General features: G+C 39.6%; 1 protein-coding gene across 9 annotated transcripts in view; it reads right to left on the reverse strand.

The window, feature by feature from the left end:
* The window catches only part of LOC148645399 (ras association domain-containing protein 8-like), a 55311-nt gene that overhangs the window by 25864 nt on the left and 15192 nt on the right, over window positions 1-14255 (reverse strand). Inside the window, exon 1 of one of the 9 annotated variants that reach the window (XM_088611657.1) lies at window positions 7400-7889. The exons of 7 other annotated variants lie outside the window; for them this stretch is intronic. The gene's annotated coding sequence lies outside the window, so the exon portion shown is untranslated. Of the gene's footprint in view, window positions 1-5115; window positions 5576-7399; window positions 7890-14255 lie in introns of those variants that run through there. One more of the 9 variants, XM_088611666.1, reaches the window with a different exon arrangement.

The following is a 14255-nucleotide window of genomic DNA, read 5'->3' on the forward strand; positions in this document are numbered from 1 at the left end:
AACCATAGTCTAACTGTTTAAAAATACAACAGCATTTCAGACCAGTTCTGGAGTGTAATGAAAGCAGGTCCTCTGGCAGTAGGAGCAGGTGCCCTCCAGGACCTTTAAATTAAATTGATTTAAATGACAGCCTCCCCTCCTCTACCGTTATGTAGCGCCACTTTATCAAGATGGAGTTGTATTGTTCATCTAGGGAGGATGACATATTCACATCTGGCAGGTAATATCAATGCTAAAGAACAGGGCAAGTACTGCACATCTTTGGCAAAAAATAAACAGTGGGCCTGGAAAAAATGACTTGACGAGAGGAGCGTGCACAGTGTTTGTCATTTAGCCCGTCACCACGGTTACAAGCAAGAAAGAACTCACATACTGCAAAGGAATTTAGTCATGAAACCAAGGATGTTTGTTTACAAGAGGAGTGCCACACGAAACGTTACGCTTTGATAAGACAATTGGACACAAATTCTTCAGGACTTACTCATGTTGTTCCGCATTATATTCACATGATTTTTAACCTCTTACTTCGCAACATACAAAATTCGAAGAAACAGGTTTATACTGTATTTGCAGAGACGATATGCATGCAGGTCACCATATAGGCTCATGTTGCTTTGGGAACAACTTTTTGAAGGCCTGTATATTTTCTCACTTACAATTTGCAGCTTTTATTTACATAGGATTATCAGGATGTCATGTAAAGAACAGGTGTGCGTCAAACACTCTACTGTCACAAATTATTGCCAGAAGATGAATCAGTACAGGGAAAGTTTTCAAATAAAACCATGACCAGCTCTGTCTGGAGCAGTGATGCTTATTTCCACCTTTCTGAAACCATTCCAACCTGCACAGCCAGCATTGTGCCTGTTTGCATCCCAGGCAAAACTTCATAAATGCAAAACAATTTAAATGGCACAGGGGTGAGCTCACAGCTCAGATCTACAAAGAGCTCGGAGGTAAAATTACCTCCCTGCACAGCAGACTCAGTGAAGAGCTTGATTTTGGAGGGTTCAACTTCTGTCACTGAAATGGCAGAAGACACTACATCACAACAAATTTCACTTCCCTTAACGTTGCTAAAGGACATTTATTGCATTAAACTGACATTTACTACTTTTTCTTGGACGTTGGATGATTCTTCCAAGCAGCCGAGCTGCAGCAATAACTAATCCACTTCCGAGATCATTCTCTCAATGTGGAAGAATATGGCTGGAGTCATGGAGGAAAGTTCTTTCCCAGCCAGAGAAAAGTCATGGCATGTACAGTATGAAGCCAACAAACTGGTAAGAAGCTAACTGAACCCCCAGAAACAGACAGGGCAAAGGGAACTGTATTGTGCCCGCCTGTGTAAAAGTCCCACAGGTGAGATAGCTTCCTGATTAATTTTTAAAAACATATTTTTGCCATTACTCTGTAAGGAAAGGCTAACCTGATTGAGTCAATCCAACTCAATACTGAGTTATTTAGCCATTAAATATTCAGTTCTTAACTTAACATTAATACACACAAAAACATAACACTACCAACATTAACGGAGTAATTCACAAAATCATCAATCACAACACTTAAATGTCCTTGGACAGCATCCTACAGCCTCTATATATTAAAGCAAACACAATTATAGCCATTCTTAAACTACTGTGCAGAGTATTGTCAAAGTTTAACACCTAGCTTTTCACTAAAAAACAAAACAATCACCAAAAAAACCTACTAATGGACAGCCATGTCTTAATTGATCAATTTTGTTCCTTTTAAAACTTTTTAAAAATATTATCTTTCAATATTGCCTTCACAAACACTAAGATTTTATTGTCAAAAGATAGTCTGTAATGCTATATCTTGCTAGAGCAGAAAGAGTGAAGTAAAATAATCTCTTTCGGCACATGCAATTTTCACCTGTAGTCTCTTCATCAGCCTTTTTGAATGATGTGCTTAAATTGGCAATCCTGAGCAGCTGCAGACCAGGAAAGTCCACTTCCTTCAACCGTGCGCGGAGGTATCAAATCTTGCTTTTTGACAGAAAAAATAACAAAAACTGAATAGCCACTCAGATCAATTGCTTCATACAAGTCATTGTCATGTCACTGTCATTTAGTTAGATGTGGTATGAATTTAAACATAGGTGGGGCTGGCTATCCAGCTATTATTTAGATAACAACCGTAAATGGCTCTGCTGAGGACTAACACTTCTAGTGTAGAGTGTAGAGTGCCGGTGGATGAGAGCAATTTACTACCCAATCACCAATAATCGTGATCACATAACTTATACAATTTCTTCACAAAAATAGTTTTTTTTATTATTTTTCTTAATTGTTACTCTACTGGGGGCAAAACTGTGGCATGGTGAGGAGCTCAGCTTCCCCACAGCCCTTGGGTTCTAGGTTCGATTCTGGCCTGAGATACCTTGTGTGTAAAGTCTGCGTGTGCCCCCTGTGCCCACACTGCTGCGTGGGAATCCATCCTGGTGCCCTGGACTTGCAGGACTATGACACCCTCCCAGGAATAAGCGATTCTCCATAACTGGTAGATGGTTAAGAAGCACAACCATAAGTCAACATGGACATTAAAACCTTTCAAAAGGTTGTAATACATATTCCACCGACAGTTCCCATTGAACACATGGTGTTTACCTTGCCTCGTGAGGCAGGATACAAGATCTTTTACGTCAAGGCAAATTGTCATTCAGCAAACAAATGAGTCGGTAGGGACAATATCTGGCTGTTCCTCACACACATTAGCGCAGCTCCTCCATCCGGAAAAACTTAACAGGTCCTTCATAGAAGCAAAATGGGCAATATTTTCATTTTAATGTTTTAAGAGTTCATACAATGCCCCTCCAGGGAGCTGCCATAAACAATGCGAGGCACATTTCACACTTGGCCCAAAAGGGATGGGAACACCACCTCATGCTGAGAGATTCCTGGAGCTTGTTAAGAGCCTAGACCACAGCTTTAACTACTAGCAGGGCTGGTTTGAATGTTTCATAAACTGTCACCCTTGTAGTTTTTAATGTGTAACATTGAGTCGGTTTAGATGACAACGCACTGCTACTCCTGTTCAGCTGTATTGTTACATATTTTTGTAATGATTAAATACTTTATCGATCCCGTGAGGAAATTGTACTACTAGTCTAAATCTTTCCTGACACAACGAGATCAACATGCTCACAACAAAACATCATAGTACACCCCCAAGCACAAAATCTGCTTGGTTAAAGCAAGAAAATGTCAGAGATCAAGATCTCTTTTTCAAGATCAGGGTCAAACTGTACTATGGCACTGTAATCCAGAGCAAAGGTGCACAAGGCCAGTCTTGGGAGGACTGTGGAGCTGCAGGTCTTTTGGATCTTTATACAGTACCTCCTGTGCCTACAGAATGGGAGAAAGGAGCTGAACTGGCCCAGTTGATGCAATAATTAGATCACACATAAACAAATAAGGGAGTTGAGAGCTTGGGCACAATGAAAGCCCGCAGACACCCATGGCAGGAGTTTGGGTACCCTGATATACAAGAAAAAAAAATAAGAACATAGGAATGGTTACACATGAGGCGAGGCAATTTGGCCCATATAGCATGTTTAGTAGTTAGTAGCCCATGGATCCAAGGATCTCACCCAGTTGTTTTTTTGAGGGAAAGACGGGGTATTGGCTTCAACAATATGACTGGGTAGCTTGTTCCAGACTTCCACCACCTTTAGGGTTGAAGACCAATACAAAGATCATTGCATTATTGTTGCAGTGGCTTTCTCTGTGCTTGAAACCAGTTCTGCTGCAGGTGGCATGTGTGCAAATTCTTCCTCTGGGCCTCTGCCCTATGGTTCACATTCCAGTGCAGTGCTGTGACCTCTAGCCTCTTGACTTTGTGCATTCCAAAACTGCAGGAAGACTGCGTAAACCATCGGGGGTAGCTTGCAGAGGTTTCATTTGTGGGTATCCAGGAGGAGCTGGAGACTGTTGCTCTGGAAAGGGAACTCTGGTCTGCCCTGCTAAGCCTGTTACCACTACAACCCTCACCAGGAATAAGTGGTTAGAAAATGATAATTATTATACCAGCAGAAAGAGGAAAAAGCTTCCAATATAAAAAGCATGGAAGGGAGGATAAGAGAGTTTCTCAGTTTCAAAAACAAAAAAGAAATTGCTTGCATGCCTTCTATTTTCGCAGGTTTGATTTTAAAGGTACTCCCCTGCCCTTATCAGTTAAGGTGGTGTTTTATCCACATTTACAGTACTACAAACTGCTCTGGTAAAACAAAAGGTTCATTAACAGTGCCTTTCCTTTCTGATCAGGGTCAAATGCATTAGCTATGTTTAAAACTGCTCCTGGGCAGGTGTCAATCATCTAAGTCTTTGTTGCAGTTGAAATGCTCTCAGGACCACCTGCAGCGTACTGACAGCTATCATTTCATCTGTGGCCAAATAAGCATTCCAGATTGCAGCCTTAGCAGAACAAGTAAGGAGTTTAAATGCTTTTTCATTCATTAATTGAAAATAAAACTTTTTCTGTGACACATTCTTAGGTGGTGTGACCTAGAAGACAGTCGCACGGGATTCTGAGTTCAGTGTCAACTGTGGAAGCAAAGGTCCTAAGAATGATCAGCCTCGAGCAGCCTGTAAATGCAACACCATCAATCAGGTCCAGAGAGTTCTAAAAATATTAGGATAAATACATTTTATAAACTTTTGACAGTAAAAGAAACAAGTGACTTTTGATTAAGTTTTTTTCTCATCAGCTTATCCCTTGTTCAAAACTAACCAAGAAAGAAATTAAATGTTAGAAGCATTCTTGCAAAACATCTTGTGACAACTTGTTTTAATTCTGAACATTCTGTAATGCCAGTGGCCTGTTACTACTAAAGCAACAATGTTCTGTTACTATTTACACATCTTGAGAAACAGTGCTGCTTGTGATAGTGGGTGAGATCCCTTGAGTTTGAAAGCTGCCAGTGACGTCCCTCCCTTCTCATTCTTTTTTCTTGCTCAGAAAACATGCCCTGTGGTGTTCCTCCTGCAAGGAGAGTTTTTGAGACTATGCCTTTCATCGAAACTTCCTTTAGCAGCCATTGCCGTGACACACAAGAGACGTAAAAAGGGAAATAAAAACAAAACGACTACACACCTGAGGTGAGGGAAATGCCCGACCTGTTATCTAAACATTCCAGCCCCGATTCTGGACAGGAAGACAAGCTTGTGCTTCTCTCCTGGTAGTAAAACTCATCTGCATGGAATGTCGATGAGAGAGGTGCAGATTCAGTCAACACTGAGCACAAAATATCTGAAGACACATCGCTGTGCCAAAACACATGTGGAGCTGGCCTCCATGGAAAACCACAACAATCACCTCTTAATAATTAAAAATATATGCAAGGCTCAGGGGAGGAACTGACAAGGCTTTCTGCATCAGCACTTAAGCTGTCAGGCGCTGTTGTGGGAAAAAGAGAGAGACGCCAGAGCGAGTGCAAGATGAGGCTAACCCATTACTCAGTGCATCGCTCTTTCACTTCCAATCGCGCGCTCTGTGGAGATCAGAGGCTTTCAAGCTGTGAGGGCTGTCTCCCTGTCTCGCCAAAGTGCCAGCCGAGACCCTAGGTATTGCGATTTTTATTGGGTAAAAAAGGTTTGCCAGATTCCAAAAAACACGTATTGAACAAGGCAGCACAACAAATGTAACTTTAAAACTTTCTCACAGCAAGACTGACAGTGTCAAAGGATGACATTAAAAGAGTAAACATTTTTTTTAATTTGTTCCTTTTTCTCTTAAAATTGCAGTTCATGTTATTTGGGTAATCATTGTTGTGCAGCTTCACCATCTTCATTGGGTTAAAGGTAGGAAACAAGGTGAACTCTATGAAGTTTTTAGTTTTTTAACACTCTTTAGTACTGAATTTTTAGTTGCACTAATTAATGTGTTGTTATATTATCAGCTTTTTTCACCTGAAAACAGAAGTCATGACTTGAGCTCTCTGCAGCATATTTCCAGTTGTGCAGACGTGCAGCATGAAGGAAGGAGAACCAAGGGTCTGAGTGTCTTCGATGTCCCTGGCACTGCAAAAACATCTCCAAGGAGGATTCCACACTGGACATACTGTGTCCAGTACTAACCTCCTACTCTCTCCTTCTCCTCCTTTCTAGAGGTCATATGAAATGCTTATTGATGCATTGTGAATGTTGCTGTAAATAATAACCATGAGCTTAAGTCAACTGGCTCTGCTGACTGCACTCCAATAATGTGAAATTCAATGATGTACAACACATAAAACAAACACTTTTTGACCTGCTTCTCATATAATTTGTTAATCTCCTGCTGATTAGCATTTTTCAGCTTACATCTACGTAATAGTTTAAATACTACTCAATTACACTATGAGTTGTAGGAGCCCAGATTGCTCTGCATAACTTCAAAAATGAAAAACCCTTCAGAAAACTGTATAATTTTCAAGATATTCAAAATCATTTTCGGTTTTACTACTGTAAACACTAAAAAACATGTTTATAAGCAGATTTTCAATGTTTGAGCCCTTTCTGATCATATAGTTTTATAACTAAATATCTGTTCTGAGAAATAAATGTCATCAGCAACATTGCCAAGTATTAAAAGTCAAGCATTGAACAACAGAGAACAATTCCAGCAAAAGCAAAGTTTGAATACAGATGTTCAGACAAAATTGGCTTTCATACATGTTTCATAGGTTAAGAACATGGTCTCATCTAGGCTGGATATAAACAGCATATAAGGTGCCTTCTGTCAGGCTCATAAAAGCCACTTTCTTAATACAACAGTGCATTGATTTATCAGCATTCTAGCAGTCATGTCAGAAGGAGAGGAAGCTGAGTATGACTGTCAGTTAATGAAAAGAAAAATCAAAGATGTTTTGTCTTTCAGGATAGTTACCTTTTGTTTTAAAATTGAAAGATGCTGCTCTTTACAAAAGTTCTTTTTTAAATATGAATACTTCTGTTATATACATTTTTACAAATTCCACTTGCGCTGGCACATACTGTTTTAAAAATCTATCAGTGACACATTGTTAACTTAGGAAACATTCTGGAGGCTAAAGTTTTAGTTACTGATTTACAAAAACTATGGTTACTACAATGATTTACCACTATCAGTAAAAGTGTTCAGAGGACATTTATCTGTTCTCTACTCTAAACAAATATAAAGTTACCCTCTTCATAAAAAAAAAAACATTAATACGAAAAAGCCATCAAATCGTTTATAAAATAGTAAAACATGACAGTCTTACACCGAACATAGCCTATATCAGCAGAAAAAAAAAAGTCTGATGGCTGTTTTTTGGAGTCTGCAAAGTTAAATCTAAAAGTCAGCTGAGAGATCACAACTCCAAGAGCACCAACTCAACAGAGCCACTGCAGAGAGTTAAGGAATGCAATTTACTTGCCTGGGTGAAACTTTAACACGTTGCGAGGTTCTTTGCTAAGAGCAGGCTGTCCAAACAGCGTCCTTGTGTCGGGATTTAAAGAACCTCAGACGAATGAGTGATCTATATGTTAGTGTGACCCAGGTATGGGATAAATCCCAGGCTTGGGCTGTGGAGTAAAAGCAGCAGTTTCCCTTGTTTGCCCCTCCTCATAGTCCACTGGCTCCTGCCAGAATGCAGTATTCCTGTGCTCCTTCCCGGTGGCAGAAAGCAGCTGGGAATGCACACCTCCAATTCTTACAATCTCTCTACCACTGTGGCCCCGCCCTGCACACCACACCGACAGACTGTGCCTCCTCCTCTTCCGCAGGTAGGAGGAGGACCTTTTCCAGCCTCAGAGGAGATTGGGAATTGGAAGTGGGACAAGGTCTGAATTCCTGCCTCACATCTGGTGCAGAAAGACACCGTGAAGTTGCGCTGCCTGTCGGGAACAGGGGCCCTGTTGGATCTGCAGCCCAAGAGCAGGCTGTCCTAACACAGGTGCAGCTGATTATGCAAACATAGAGACATTCACTTCCTGGTGAGGTCATCCTCTTCCTCCTTGCTGCTGTCCTGGTATGGCAGGAGATTAAAAGGGTGGTGCGTGTGTTTGCTGTTGCCATGGTGTGTTGTTTAGGGAAGTATTTACTGCCCTCAAGGAGTTGACCTTTCAGGTTCTGCTGCCTCTATGAATGTAGCTGTCTGGCCACACAAGGAATGCAACATCCCAGAACAGAAAAACCTGGTGGACAAGATTATGATGAAGCAGCTCATTCCTTTAGAGCTACAGATTTGACAGCTTTTAGATATTCTATTTTTCCATTGTTACGATATTAATGATATTGACCCAAATTTATTTAAACAAAATGCTTTGAGTCCTTGCTGCTCACAGGTGAGACAGCTTCTCAAGCAGAAACAGCTGTGGAAGATTACAGATTGTAATGTGTTTTAAAAGTAGAACCCTTCAATTTTGGAAGTTAAGAATGTCAAAAGTTATGCTGTTCAAGACAAACACAGCCGTGTTTTTTGTTAATAAATTAAAATACTTTGTTAAAAAATGAAAACATTATCCTTGTGTGGATATTTATCACACAGCTATAATACCATATGGTATCTGTAATTGTATTTACAATAAAAAACAATAATAATATATGTAAAGGTTTGCAGTTCTTTGACACTTCACATGGTATTTTCTTTTCAGCCATGTTGTTGAAGCTGAAGCTCTTCTGGTTCATTCAAGAAAAGGCTGGATGAGAGTTTCACATGAATTAGATGGGCGAATGATTTCTTTTCATTTCTAAGCCATCTTGAATGAGCACCTGGACTCACCAGCCCAGAACTTTGATTGTCAAATTAATCACCTTAAACTTTTGAAAAGAACCTTAGGTGTCACAGCCACCTATATTCACTGTCTATAATGAATAACAAAGGGAAAAAACATTTTCTTGCAAACATGTACACTATGCATTTAAAATCAGATTTACCTGGCTGACTCACTGCCTACCTCAAATTTACTCAAAACCACAATTTTAAGTGGTCATAACGCATTATATATTATTGCTGTGCAATCCCTTAATTCCATAATATCATGAGTAATTCATGATATAATATCATTAATGATAATAATTTCAATTACTTTAACTTAATCGTTACATTTTAACACAAACGTTTTGTTAGGATCCACCTACTACGAGTTCTCAGTTACTTTATGCCAACCACTGGATAACAGAGATTGTACTTTCAAACCACACTTGGTGTGAAACCTACAGACCAGTTTGGCTTAAGGAACAAACACCAGTGCTGGAAAAGTCCCGGAGTTTCATGAATTACTCATTTTATGGTCAAAAGGAGAAACTGGATTAATTCAATCACAGCTTGTTTTGTAAATTTAAAAGAAGTTAAGCATAATAAATTATTTCCCCGAGAATCAACACACAAGGCATCAGTGAAAAAAGAGCTTTCAAGTGTAGAGAGGTGTCAACGCATGACATGCAAGCTTGGGAGCTCCTGACAACCTGTAGGCCCAAGTATAAACGACACCAAGCGCTGCCTCCTCCTGCAGTGGATATGCAACACAACAGCTGGTGGGCTGGGTTCTGCCATGGTGTGGACTGAGGAAGGCTGGCAGGCAGAAATCCAGCAATGTTTATCAAGGGCTCGGCCCTCTTGCTTTAAATCTCAAAAGACCCTCCCTCGACTCCTCGCTAGCTCTCCTCAGGGCTCCTCCCCCCACCCCACCCCCGGAGGTAACTTCCTCCAGCAGCCGGAGCCCCCCTGATCCGAGGCTCAGCGCAAATCAGCATGTTCCTGCAGAAAAATCCAGCTCAACCACCATAAGGTCAGATAACAGCTAAATGACTAATCACATTTATAACTTTTCAAGCAATGCTGCAAATACTAATCCTGAAGTGATAAGTCCCAGTTTAAGATAAAAAACATCTGTGACAGCCACAATACGCTTGTGAATCAAGAGCCTTTGAGTATGTTTATCACATACACAGGCAGATTAACAACAACCTATGCCTGAGATCTTAAGGTATTTTTTTTCATACCAAGCCATTTTTATATCACAAAGAACCACTGTTCAATTTCTTTTCTAGTTTCTAAGATTTCCTTTGTAAAACAAGCAATGATATCTTATGAAGCATTTGCTTAATATTATCAAATAAATGTAGAGAACTGTGATTTGAATAGTACAACTCCCTGTAAAAATGTATGGAAATGGGTGATTTTGTGGGTTTTGTGACCCTCAGGAATGTGGAGGGCGGGAGTGTGTGTGCCTGTGTTTGTGTCCATCTGCCCTGCAATAGACTGACATCCTGTCCAGGGTGTATCATCATTCCTTGCCGGGATAGGCTCTGGCTCCCCCATGACCCTGAACTGGGAAAACTGGTTAGAAAATGAATGGATGGAACGGTTACATTTCTTCTGTAAAACATTATATACTTTATTCAAATTTATACTTCATAAGGGAGCTAAATGAAAACATGTCCAAATGAACAAAGATCATAATTAAATATAATTCGCATGTCGAGTGAGGTTTTAAATTCCGATGTGGTACAGTAATCACGCGTTATGGCAGATTCTCCAGACCAACAAAGCAATCTGAGTATCAAGGTGTTATATTAAGGGCTGGCTGTACACGAAGCCTGCTAACGGTCTTTAAATCTTTCTCCTCCTTTGCTTTAACACTCAGCCTGAAAAGTGCAATCTAGAGTCCACGTCATTTGGTTTTTTTCACCAACACTGAAATACAAAAAGTGCTTTGTGTATTTACTATATATTAGCTCGCTTGGAATTTAACTTTACTGAATTTTGTTTAGATATGCTTTAACTGTTTGTCAACAGCCAGTCAATAAGTAATCTAATCAATATCTAACTACTACAATGTAGTAAATAATGCATGACAGTAAACAACTGCCATGACAGGTTGCACTGGTGAAATCACATTCTTACAGATACTGTAGGTGTTGTTTATAGTAGAAACTCATTTGGTTTCCCACAGCAATGACATAGCTGCTGTCATGTATGATTTACTTGACCTCTTACTAAGGGGTCAAAATGTCATCCCACCTAGCACAGGAAGTCAAGGCTGCCCTTAATTCTGATACCTGCCTCCTTTCAATTACCCCCACCAGATAAGACAGGCAGCCTTCAGAATCACTGGAGGAGTGATAAAAAGTTAAAGTGAGATAAACAATACTACATTTCTCTTAAACAGGTCATTGTTTAGAACAATTAGGTGGACAGAAAGCAGAGACTGGAACACACAAGATCTTAACAACGAAGTGGCATCTACTAGTTCCCTGCATGTTTACATCCTTGTTTCACTGCAGATCTGGTATCATGAAGATCTTACCTAACTGCATCACAATCACATTGGGGCATTATTTTGAAACAGATCTTATAGGAGTGAAAGTCTTTCTTTGAACATTCCCCAAACTCATGAAACGGAACATTTTTTAAGACAAAGGTCACAATGATGAGAGATTCTACATCAATCCAACACGCTCCTTTCTTGCTCAATTAAAATTATTAAAAGTGCTGCAGAAAAGAGCCTTGCAGGTAATACTGAGGCTGACTGCCAGTGTGAAAGCCACAGGGCACAGTCCTGTGGTGCACAATCAGGTGTTTGCCACTCCCAGAAGGCGTGAAGGGGCATGGTGGCAGTCAGGAGCTCGGCGAGGAAGGAGCTGGATCAGAGCCCAGGAGAGCTCTGTGGAATGTAACATTTACTTGGAATAACCCAAGAATGCTCAAAGGTTTCCTCAGAATTTTCAAGTAATTTTGTGATCCCTTTGTCATTGTAGCTTAAAAAGTACCTGAAATAAAGCTTGCTCACTAATGGATGGATTTAATGTACTGAGCTGTAAAATCAGCCATGTAATTTTGAAAAGGAACAAGTAATAGGTTTATTCCATGCTGAAAAGAGAAGAGAGAAAACACAACGTTTCGGCTGTGAAGCCTTCTACAGGTGTGACAATTTAATTTTGAAGTTTATTTAGCAGATTGTCATGCTTCATAAAGCAAAGACAGAAACCTTTATGCACTTAAAGCACCCTTAGACTGCATGATGCTCACAAAGCTTGTTGGAGCACATACCACTTGGTTACGTGGTTTTGCTACCATCAGGATTCAGCTATGTTGCCTTTAGTCATATGTGACTTAGCAGAAATAGGCCTCACCTCTCAGTAAGGAGAACATGCATACTCTTATTTAAACAAACATATACAAATTTTGCTGTTCTGTGTTGTTCTCTTAAGCATCTCCAAAGTATATCAATTAAAGGGAAATTAAATTTCAAACAAAGAGGTTTAAGTTATATACAGAACAAGGGACTGTTCCTCCTCTCCGTTAGGTCAGGAAATTCACTTGCACCTGTAAAGCACCACTATCGCTGTCTCTTGTCAGATACACACAGACCTTTGAACATTTCCTTCTTCCCTCTGGAAATAAGGGGTGTTTGACATTCATATTTACACTCATCCCAAGGCTCTGATCAGGACATTTTGTCCTTTTTAGTTCCGTAAACTAGAGTCTGAGAATCAGTAGTGCTTTCATGTCAAACAGCATCTTAATGTTTTCGGTCAAGACAAATTCCTCATTTGGCATATTTCATGGGTTGTCCAATTTTATGTTTTATGCTAGGTTTCAATATGTCTTAGTTTCAAGCAAATCTCTAGCTCACTGAAAACAAACCCATGCTGATCACTCTGGCCTCCTTCACCACAGAGCACTCCTCTTAACTTAAAGAACTACAAATACACTGTACAGGACAGTAATAATGGCCCGCATGAATAAACCAAGGAGCAGGCACCTCCCAGACAAGGCTGTGGGTTTCTTTTAGTGTCACTCAAGTCACCATTACCATATGCCCCACTATTAATGTGTTGTATGTGCAAGGCATATGTAAATATATAACTCTGTTATGATGATAGTACTGTAAGAGGTTAATTCTATGGGTAATTCATAAAAAAGTGAACAGGCAATGTCCGCAGTGTATGTTTTGCTCCCTAACTACTACTTGCAGGATTGCCCAAGTGTGGATAAAATTGTTCTATTAATTTGAAAACATTTACTTTTTATATGGAACATATGGAGTTGTTAAGTGCAACGATAAAATTCAGCTTCAAACAGCATTTCTTCTCTCTTCAGGTTTTAAAGTTCCTGATATTAGTTCATGCATCGAACATTTTCTTAACTGAATTCAAGCTTCAAAAGTACTAGATCATTTATCTGATGACTCAAAATAAAATCTGATATTTTGAACAAACGCAGCAGATTCTTTCCTGAGCTTTTGAGTGGCTCAACCAGTACAGATGCTTAGCGAGAGTGCAAAGCTAAGCGCTACACTGTACATATCACCAGTTTGAGCCTGGGTTATATTATATTAACTCAGTAACTAATTGATTGTCTGGATTTCTCTTGATTGTCTTTCAGTATTATTAGCAATACATGCCTCTGATCCTCTGTACGAATTCTCAGTTATAGCAGTAAGACTCCAAGTTGGAAAAAGACAGATGGGTTAATGATCGTGATAGCACACATTTGAGGTACGTGCTGTCTTTTCAATGAGGTTACTGATGACACGGTATTAAAGCTGAATGCCCACACCAGACTGAGGAAGTATAACTATGATAAATTTCAAAATGCTGCAAGTAAAAACCTGCAAGAATTTGCATATTCGTTCAAATTAGTGACATATTGCTTACACTTGCCAATTTCCAATGCAATATCCTGATTGTAATATGCAGTGCATGAGAAGAAGTAGAGCTCAATTCTACACTGAAAACTAAAAAGGAAAATGCAAAAAAAAACATTTCAATAGGGGTTTAAATTTTAAAAAGGCTTCACAGTGGAAATGTTGTGTTCTTTGTGGTTTTGAGTAAAATTCATTCCTCTACCACTTGCATGCCGATATGTGCATAATAATCTTTAGCTTTGCTATTCACCTGTTGAAATCATTTTTTTTATATCCTGGTTATCCAAAAGTGTGTGGCTGAAGTACAGCTTCAGAGCAAGAGGATATATACTATACTGTACACATATCATAATGTACAGAAATTGACACTGCATCCAAGAAACAGCAACACAAAACACAAAGGCTCAAGCCACGTTATGCTAAATGGAGCTCATGTAAGCAAATATGACACATCTAATAACAATAAGAGGTTGTAGAAAAAGACTACATAAAAGGGAGATTTAATTTTCCCCAGAATGCCCAAATTCAGGAAGGACTCGTGGATGACAAAAAGATGAAATCATTAAGTTCTCAGAAGCAACATGAACACCAATGAGCCAATGACAGGAATTAGTGGAATGACCACAAGGAGACTAG

The sequence above is a fragment of the Lepisosteus platostomus genome, chromosome 18 (assembly GCF_059453375.1).
Source record: "Lepisosteus platostomus isolate fLepPlt1 chromosome 18, fLepPlt1.hap1, whole genome shotgun sequence".
Lineage (NCBI taxonomy): Eukaryota > Metazoa > Chordata > Actinopteri > Semionotiformes > Lepisosteidae > Lepisosteus > Lepisosteus platostomus.